This window comes from Nannospalax galili, unplaced genomic scaffold (genome assembly GCF_000622305.1).
Source record: "Nannospalax galili isolate Female #2095 unplaced genomic scaffold, S.galili_v1.0 scaffold16, whole genome shotgun sequence".
NCBI classification, from domain to species: domain Eukaryota; kingdom Metazoa; phylum Chordata; class Mammalia; order Rodentia; family Spalacidae; genus Nannospalax; species Nannospalax galili.
The window spans coordinates 2,933,997-2,943,707 of record NW_008339910.1 but is presented as its reverse complement, the minus strand read 5'-3'; the positions used below and the strand labels follow the sequence as shown (position 1 = coordinate 2,943,707).

Sequence of the window (9,711 nt, the reverse complement as noted above, 5' to 3'; positions counted from 1 at the left end):
GTGCTTAGAACTGAACACTTGGCTTTGGATAACTTATCAGGGAGCTCATATTGGTAGTAAACTGATTCTTCTTCCATCAGCTGTCACTGACTTTCTAGAGCTCTTCATCTGTTGGTAGCACCTTGTGAAATTTCCTCTCTCCACCTGTCAACTGCTGCTGTCATTATGTAGGTCTTGTTTAGGCAACCATTTTGTTCAGACTTCATGAGTGCAGCTTTCCTATCATGTCCTTTATTTACTGGAAGTATTCCCGTCTCTTTAAATTGACTTTTATGAATTTCATGTATCTTTCTTAGATCTCTTTTCTCAAAAGCTAGGAAACAGAACCAACCTAAATGTTCATCTACTGATAAATGGTCATGAAAATGTGGTACATGTGCACAATGGAATTCTATTCAGATGTAAAGAAAAATGAAATCATGAACTGTGGAAGTTAATGAATGCAACTGTAAAACATTACAGAGAGTGAGGTAACCAAAATCCAGAAAGACAAACACATTTTCTCTCTTATCTGTGGATCCTAGTTTTGAATCTTCGATATCAGGATATAACCCAAAGTAACTACAGAAGCAAGCAAAGTAGTAAGCGTCAATGGGCGTAGAGAAGAGAAGAAACTCTAGAGAAAGAGATAGTAGAGCATAGGTGAAATAGGTGCTACCAAGGAGGAAATGGAATAAATGGGAGGGAACTTTAACTGATGAGGAGGGAGGGAGGGCAATACAGAGGGATAGGAAGGAAGGACAGATAAATAATTCTGCAGATATATGAAGCATACTATTATATAAGCTTACCTTAATGTGCATATTATACATGTATGCTCATGCATATATATGTGCATGACAATTTTCAATGGAGTTATACCATTTGAAATGATAATTCTTCCTTCAGGAAGCATAGACTATCAAAAAACCCTGTATCAAAATAGAAGACCACCTTTTTATTTTACTTTTATTTTTGAAAATTTCATACATGAGTACTATATTTGCATTATTTCCATACCTCTTATTCCTCCTCCAGCTCTTTCCATGGCCTGACAATCCCTCTTGATTTCTTGTCTTCTTCTTTGATTACTATTACATTTGCATGCATACATTTATAAATATACTTACATATACATGAATAATACACTGAGTCCATTCAGTAGTGCCTGTGTGTACTTGTGTTTAGAGTCGTCTCCTTTGGGTTAGATAATCTCTCTGGAAACAAGACCCTGAAGGAAATTCATTCTCCTTCCCTTAGTATCCATTGATGTCTGTGGCTCTTCCTCTTGAGGTGGGACCGGGTGAAATTTCCCCCCAAAATCCTCCTTTTTATTTGTTGGTTTTGGGTAGTCCAAATCCAACTCCACCCAAAATATAGACTATTGCCCTTGTCCTTAATTGCATCCCAGAACTTCAAGGTAATATCATATTTCTATAGGCACCACATACATTTTACAAAAATGAGGAGAGGGAGGGAACGAAGGTGAGAAAGGGAGAGAGAAAGAGAGAGAGAGGACTTGGAAGAATAGAACGTGAACTGACCTAGAAGTCTTCTCTATGAGGATGAGCTCTCATAATATCAGAACGTGGTATGCCAGTTACCAAGAGAGAAAAGCAATCAATAGTCATATGAACCATAACATTCATCAGCCTGGTCTACTGAGATATCACCAATGGTGCAATGGTGGCACTATTATCTTAGGAGTAGCCTACAACTGTGTAATTGTACTTAAGGCCTGCTCAGTAGGAAGAAATTTATCCCTGGCACTATGAACTTAGCTGAATACCTGTTATTGGAGAGGTCATAAACTCTACAGGATAACCTACTACTTCTGTTTTTCTAAACCAATATGCTTTCTGATTTAATTCTAAATACTGATCCTGATACCCACAGACAAAGATTGTCCTTAATCCTTATCAAAGAAGCTTCTATGTTCAGCATATGGAGGTTATAGAAATTCACAACTGCTCAAAATTCAGAGAATAAGTGACTGTGAAGTGCTCAACCTCGACTGAAGCATCTCTAATGCAAACCTTACACCTAAGGCTCAGGGAACATTACTGGAACATAGGGCAGAAAGACTGTGAGAACCATGGGACCAGAGCATCTGCTGCTCTATAATGTATTTCGATGATAACTGTCCACCATTAGCTCCTTCAAAACACTCCCTGGACCCTACATCTCATCCCCTTCCTAACTTCATGTATTCCTTTTTAAAATTATTATCAACAGCACTGTGAGTCACTTAATGCTGTCCCAAATTCTCAGCCTTATATTAGCTTTGGCCTTAGGGCCATTGTGACAAATTTTCTTGAAAATATTGTGTATTAACCTGGAATCTCTATGCTTTTTCTCCATTTGCTTGTATAGATTTTAAATTTTACTGAGATATGATTGATCTATAAAAATGTACATAATTAATACTCCAGACACCCCTCATCATGAATGCAGGAAGTAGAGAAATAAGCCTTTAACAGGCCAGGAAACTTCCCTGTTGCCTAGCTGACATAATGCCATAAAGAGCTTTACAATCTGCTACCATACAAAAGACACCAATTGTGTTATTTACCACTGTTCTCTGAATGCTGCAGTATTGACCTCCCAAGCAACATAAGGTAATTTTGTTGTTATTATTTTCATTTCTAATCTGACAACTCTGCAAAGATTTTTCTCTTTAAAAAGAGAGAATGTGGGGGCTGGAGAGGGCACAGTGTTTAAGAACATTGACTGTTCTTGCAGAATACCTGGGTTCAAATCCCAGCACCCACACGGCAACTAACAACTGTCTGTAATTCCAGTTCCAGGGGATCCAACAGCCTCTTCTGTCCTCCACAGGCATTGCATGACACAAGTGCACTTACCTACATGCAGGCAACACACGCATACACACAAAATAAAAATAATAAATAATTTTTTTTTGAAAAGAGAGAATGCCTTGTTCTAGAGATAGCAGAGAAAATAAGAGCAAGTGCTGCACTTCTACAGGACTCTAGTTCAATTTCTAGCTCCCACATCAGGTGGTTTACAACTGCTTATACCTTCAGCTCCAGAAGATCCAATCCCCCATCTGTCTTCCATGAGTACCTCCTATTTCAACAAACGTATGTCTTGTATACGCACACACATAAATAAAATTAGTAAAAAATCATTTTTAAAAGAACATTAAAATGTTGATAATTTGGCCACTCCAAATCCTTGTCCTTATAAAAAAATATTTTTTTTGATTCTTTGACAATTTCGTTAATTGTATTTTGAGCATTTTCAGACTTCTTTACCCATCTCTAGTCCTACTATACTATCCTACATCTTCATGTTCACTAATACTATTTTTAAATACCAATCAAGTCTAACATGTTTGCCAAATGCTAACTCTTACATTAGTCTTCTTAGTCATAAAGCAAACATGGTTTCCTCCTTCATCTATCAAAATTCTATCACTTATGCTGCTTCCATAATACTTTACCATGAACTCTTCTTTGATTTTTGTGTCAAGTTCTGTCCTTATATCCACTGATTTAAAACTACTCTGAAGTCATAGAACATGGTGTATATGCATTTGACCTTAGGAATTTCTAAGTTGTTTCTCCACTTACTTAGAAATACATTGTTTCAGGGCTGGAGAGATAGCTCAGCGTTAAGAGCACTGACTGCTCTTGCAGAGGACCCACGTTTGAGTCCCAGCCCCCACATGGCAGCTATGAGCCATCCTTACCTCCAGTTGCAGTGGAATCTGAAGCCCTCTTCTGACCTCTGCAGTGTTGCATGACACATGTGCTCTCATATACATGCAGGCAATACACTCATACACAAATAAAATAAAAATAATAAATAAAATATTTTTTTTAAAAAAAGAAATACATTGTTTCATTCTGAGGGGTTTTCAAAGTATCTGGTAAAGACTCAACATTAAACAAATATTTGAGTATCTCAATATCATTAATATTAAAAGATTACTACTCTCTGTTAAAACATAATCTTGACATATTGGCATCACCTCCTCAAAGTGAAAACTTACCCAGGAGTTTCCCATGATTGTGGGTTATAATTATAAACTGTGGTCATACTGTGTTAAGTAAAGCAAGCAATCTCAAGTACATGAAATAGAGCAAGCACATAAAATTCCAAGAAAAATATTAAAAATATAGTTGACTTGCCATAACTTTCAGGGATTTAAAGCCAAGCACTATAGAGTACATAGGTATTTATTAATCACATAAAAGTAAATTAAAATATCCATTCAAAACTGAACATATTTAGTGTTCACAAACTAAATTTGATATTAGCTCACAATACTCTCAAGACTGGTCTTGGTTTGTCAAGTTTCCTGTCGGGTCCCCACCCTCTCCTTGGTTGGGGGATGGGGGAAGGAACCCGGACACCCCAACACAGGAGCCGGGGAAAGTAGGTGCGCTACTGGCCCGGTTCCTCAGCCCTTCATCCAAAAGACAGTCTGATGCTACACGAGCCTAGTCAAGCAGGAACTTGTTTATTGCACGTGTTTACAGAGTTTAGGAAGGCAAAAACCACAAGGGAAAACCCCATTCCCTCCCAAACATCCAATCATGTTAAAGGTCAGCTTGTCCATGCAGCTCCCTTTCTATAGTGTGGAATGTGGTGATCATGGCCATCCAGGTGCACGGAAGCAGCAGGAGCCAATCACGGTCTTTTCAAAATAGGTCAGGCCTCGCCCACCTCACTTCCTCCCGGCGCCATCTTCCTTGAGGTGACCCACATTGGTTGATTTTTTTGTTGTTGTTGTCATTGTGCTGTATCTGTTGCTTTACTTCTCAGTTAAGAAAATCCATACCTGTCTTGGTCTCTTTCATTCAAACTTGTGCCACAATGTGACCTCCGGTTTAGAGAGTATGAGCCTTATTTCAAACTAGAAAAGTAGATAAGTGATACTGGACACTTTCTATAATAATCAAATGAAAATAAATAACTAATATTTATGTTTGATAATCGATGGTTGATATATAGCATTAAAAAAGTATGTAGTTACATGTTAGAAAAGCAGATAGATGCAAAGAAATATAAATATCTGTTTGCAAACATAAGGGAGAGATATATTTTGAAGGACAAAGAATAACTCTGAATGAAGCAGAAAATGAATAACTAAACAAAATTGAAGGAAGACATAGTCCTTCCATAAACATTTGGTTCAACGCCTTTGTTTATGACTAGTCTCTTGATGCAGTCAAAGATATCCTATCCAATTTATGTTCATAAATTTCAACAACCTCATCTAATCAAAAGTCATGTGGTCATGTAGACAAAACTAAAGATGTTTTTATTCTCTAAGTTTTGGCAGTTTTAAATTCTCACCGAGGATTGAGAATAAGTTCCATGTTCGAAACTCACCATGATACTAAAAATGAAAATAAATGCAACACACCCTCCATGGATGCCTTTGAAGATATTAAGAAATGACTTCAGTGTTGACTACCACCTAGCTCAGTCTACCTTCATATCTCTTTGTTCATCATCACCCACTAACTTGGAATCCTATGGAATACTTCATATTAAATAAGTAGGAAAAAGAAAAATAATGTAAATATATCAATGAAGATGTAACATACCACATATTTGCAAATATGAGAAAATATTATGCAAAAATATAATTTCAGTTTAGGACTGTTTTATAGCACATTCAGAGGAATTTAATGGACCCTCAAATATAAAATAATTGCTCTTTAAGAAAATGTTCTGTTATAAGATAATTAAGAAAACTGTGACACAACATGGATGATTGCTAAGAAAGATTTAAAATAACTTTGACTGGTTCCTTATATATCAGGATATGATTTCTATGGAATTTGGCAATAACATGAGAATGGTAGCATAGTGTTCTGCATCTCTGTACAACAACTGCCATGACTCTTTCTTAAATATCGAAATCACAACATCCTGTTGGAAGAATATCAGTGTTTTCAATGTGTGAGTTGAGATCTTCTTTTTAAAAGTAACACCAGATCATATCATATTATAATATTTCTTCTTAATAATCTATTTCTGATAATAGTTCAACAAGGTCAGCGTTAGACATGATTAATAATAGCAACACATCACTTTAAAAAAAAGAATAGAAAAATGTTAACTCTTTGAGTTTTTTTTTTTTTGACATAAGATTGCATATGTAATAGAGGTTGAAAAGAAACTCACTATATAGCCCAGGATGACATTAATCTTGTGACAATCCTCCTGCCTTTATGTTCTTATTTCTGAATTACATGTGTAAATCACTGCAATTAATATTTTGGAAGATTATACAAATAAATAAAATCTTGGGAAAATGTCCAATTTTTATTTGTTACAATTAGAACATAATTTTTATTAACTTCATTAATTGTGTATTTCCATCCATATTTAGCAGAGCTTTCTACTAATACAATTCACTTTTTTGTGTGTTAATAATTCTATTTCATGATATTGCCTAATGATATTATAAAAGCAAAACATTCAATATTTGTTCAAATATTTTGGTACAAAATTAAAACAGTATACAAAAATCTATAATCTCCGTATTAGATTTCTGAAAAATACAAATTAGCTATCAAGATATTAACATATTAGTATTCATATTTTATATAATAAATGCAAGGAAATGAATGTTATTAGTCCTCTGGAAATACAGCTTTTGTTTTTGTTTTGTAAAACTATTACTCTTATGATGTATTTATTTTAGCAATTTAATTTTTTACTCTAGTATTTTACTTTAGTTTACTATGAAAAACCTTATCCTAGAAATCTGTCTCTGATACTAAACTTTCTTGCTACCCTTAAAGAAATCTGGACATAGAACACGCAGAATGTTTCCGTTTTCATGCTCACTGCTGTAAGTATTAAAATGACCCTCCCCTCATATTAGAGTAATTATGTCATTGTAATAAAACCATATGTAGTCATTCCTGGATATCTATTCTCTCAGCTTTAATTAATTGAAATAACAACCAAAAGTTTCTACAGTTTCTTATGAATTTTTTTTTCCAGGATGGTTCTATATTTTAAGTTATATTGCAATCCATCTGAACATTTTCCTTTTAAACTATTGACTATAATTTAAGTAGCAAGTTGTTGATCATATTTTCTTGCAATTTGAATACTTAGGTTTTCTATTATAATATTCTATCTGTATTTAGTATAGTCAAAATTGGATTATCATTTCACAATAGCTATATAGCTGGTATAGAAGATTTTGATGAAGGTTGGTTATATCCAGTAATTTTCTCATTGTGTTACTAATGCTAAAGTCAAGAATGTTAATGTGAATATTATTCTCATTACACCCACATAAAGTAGGAGAAAAGTGACAATAGTTATAAAATAGTTTTCATTAAGAGCATCATCAATTATTGTTCATAAATATGGAGGCTTCACTTTATTTCACATACTCTTAAATACAGTGTTTCCAAAGTAACTGCAGAGAAGACCCATGGATAGTTCTCAGAGATCAAGCACTTTCCTTGCATGCACAAAGCCCTGGGATAAATCGCCATTGCAAAATCCAAAACAAACAAACAAACAATAAATAAAAATAAACAAAAAACAAATCAACAACAATAAAAACTCTAATAACTACACAGAATGTCAAACCATTCTGTTACTTATATCTCTTTAATGAAATATTTACAATTTTTTAAAAAGGAGAAAAAAATGAATATATGAAATCTCATGTGTTTCCTGATCTTATATATCATTAAATATATGAACTGATGAGCACATTGCATGTCTTAGAGAAAATAGCACCAAATGCTTATTTCTACATACAATTTCTTAAATACTTTCAACTCCTGCATTCCTTTTACCAATACTGAAGCATAATTGCCCTTGTAGCCAATGTTTAAGTAATTAAATATTTCTTTTTCTTTTATGTGTGTGGGTGTTTTGGGTGCATGCATATAAATATAACATTGTCATACAATACCCATAGAGGAGAGAAGGGGATGTTGGATCCACTGAAAAACTAGTTACTGATGTATTTCAGTGATCTTGTGGAATTTGGGAACTGAATACACTACTTTGTAAGAGCAGACAGTGCTCTTAACTGCTGAGCCATCCCTCCAACTCCCATGTTTAATTTTTAAATATCATTAACAATATTTAAATTGGACAAGTTTCATTTTAATATTAAAAAGTGTAATATCAAAGAGTGTAATATCAAAATTCAGCAGAACATATGCTAAAATTGGAATGAAACAGAGAAGATTATCATGGCCCCTGCACAAGGATGACACACAAATTCGTGAACCAGTCCATGTTTTTAAAACCCATTAGGATTACAGCTGACTTTTCAGTGCAAACTATGAAAGCCAGAAGAGCCTGGACCAAAGTATTCCCAGTTTTAATGACCACAGATGCCAACCCAGATTACTATACCCAGCCAAAATGTCTACTATAGTCGAAGAGGAAAGAAAAATCTTCCATGGCATAAATAGGCTGAAGGAATTTGTGTTCACAAAACCAGCCCTTCAGAGATTTCTGGAAGCAATACAAAGAGCTGAAGAAAGGAATGACTATACCTAAGGGATTTTGGAAGAAAAATCCAATGAAGTTATAACTGTGGAAAAGTACATCTATATCAAGAAGGTAAATGGAAATAAAAATGAAAACATTCAATACCCATCTTTCATGAATAACCTTAAATATTAATGGACTGAACTACCCTGTCTAAGACACAAACTATATGAATGGATTGAGAAACAAAAGCCATCTTTTTGTTGCCTGCAAGAAACACATCTCATTTTAAGGACAGACACTTTCTCAAAGTGAAAGGATGGAAAAAAATATACCAAGTAAATGGCACTAAAAAAAAGCAGGCATAGCAATTCTAATATCTGACAAAATAGACTTTAAACTAAAACTAATCAGAAGAGACAAAGAGGGCCACTTCATTCTGATCAAAGGAACAATGAATCAAGAAGATATTACAGTCATGAACATATGTTCACCAAACTCTGGTGCACCCCACTTCATAAAAACAATACTACAGGATTTTAAGAACCAGATTAACCCCAACTCATTAATAGTAGGTGACATCATTACCCCACTGTCTCCATTAGATAGGTCAACAGGGCAGAGAGTTAACAAAGAGACATCTGAATTAAACAATACCATATACCAAATGGACTTAACAGATATCTACCAAGGATTCCACCCAAACACCAAAGGACATACTTTCTACTCAGAACCCCATGGAATCTTCTCCTAAATCGACCATATACTGGGGCACAAAACAAATCTCAATAAATACAAAAAGATTGAAATAACTCCATGTATTCTGTCAGACCACAATGCAATAAAGCTTGCAATCAGCCCCCAAAGCAGCCCTAAGCACCGACCACATGAACACATGGAGATTAAACAACACACTCTTGAATGATGAATGGGTCAAAAGAGAAATTAAGAAAGAAATAAAGTATTCCTGGAATTAAATGAAAAGGACAATACAACACAATAAAACCTCTGGGACACACTGAAAGCAGTCCTTAGAAGGAAGTTTATAACTCTAAGTGCCTACATCAAAAAATCAGAAAGAAAACAAATAAATGACTTAACATTGCAACTCAACACAATTGAAATGCAATAGCAAACAAAACCCAAACGCAGCAGACAAGAAGAAATAACAAAAATCAGGTCAGAAATTAATGAAATTGAAATAAAGAAAACAATACAAAGAATCAACAACTCCAAGAGCTGGTTCTTTGAAAAGATAAACAGGATGGACAGACC

At 34.5% G+C, this 9,711-nt stretch overlaps 1 non-coding gene across 1 annotated transcript; it reads left to right on the top strand.

The window, feature by feature from the left end:
* The first annotated feature begins 8,133 nt into the window (after window positions 1–8,133).
* Window positions 8,134–8,244, top strand: LOC115070637. Its single transcript, XR_003849778.1, has one exon. It is a non-coding gene; the product is annotated as a U6 spliceosomal RNA (small nuclear RNA).
* Window positions 8,245–9,711: the final 1,467 nt, after the last annotated feature.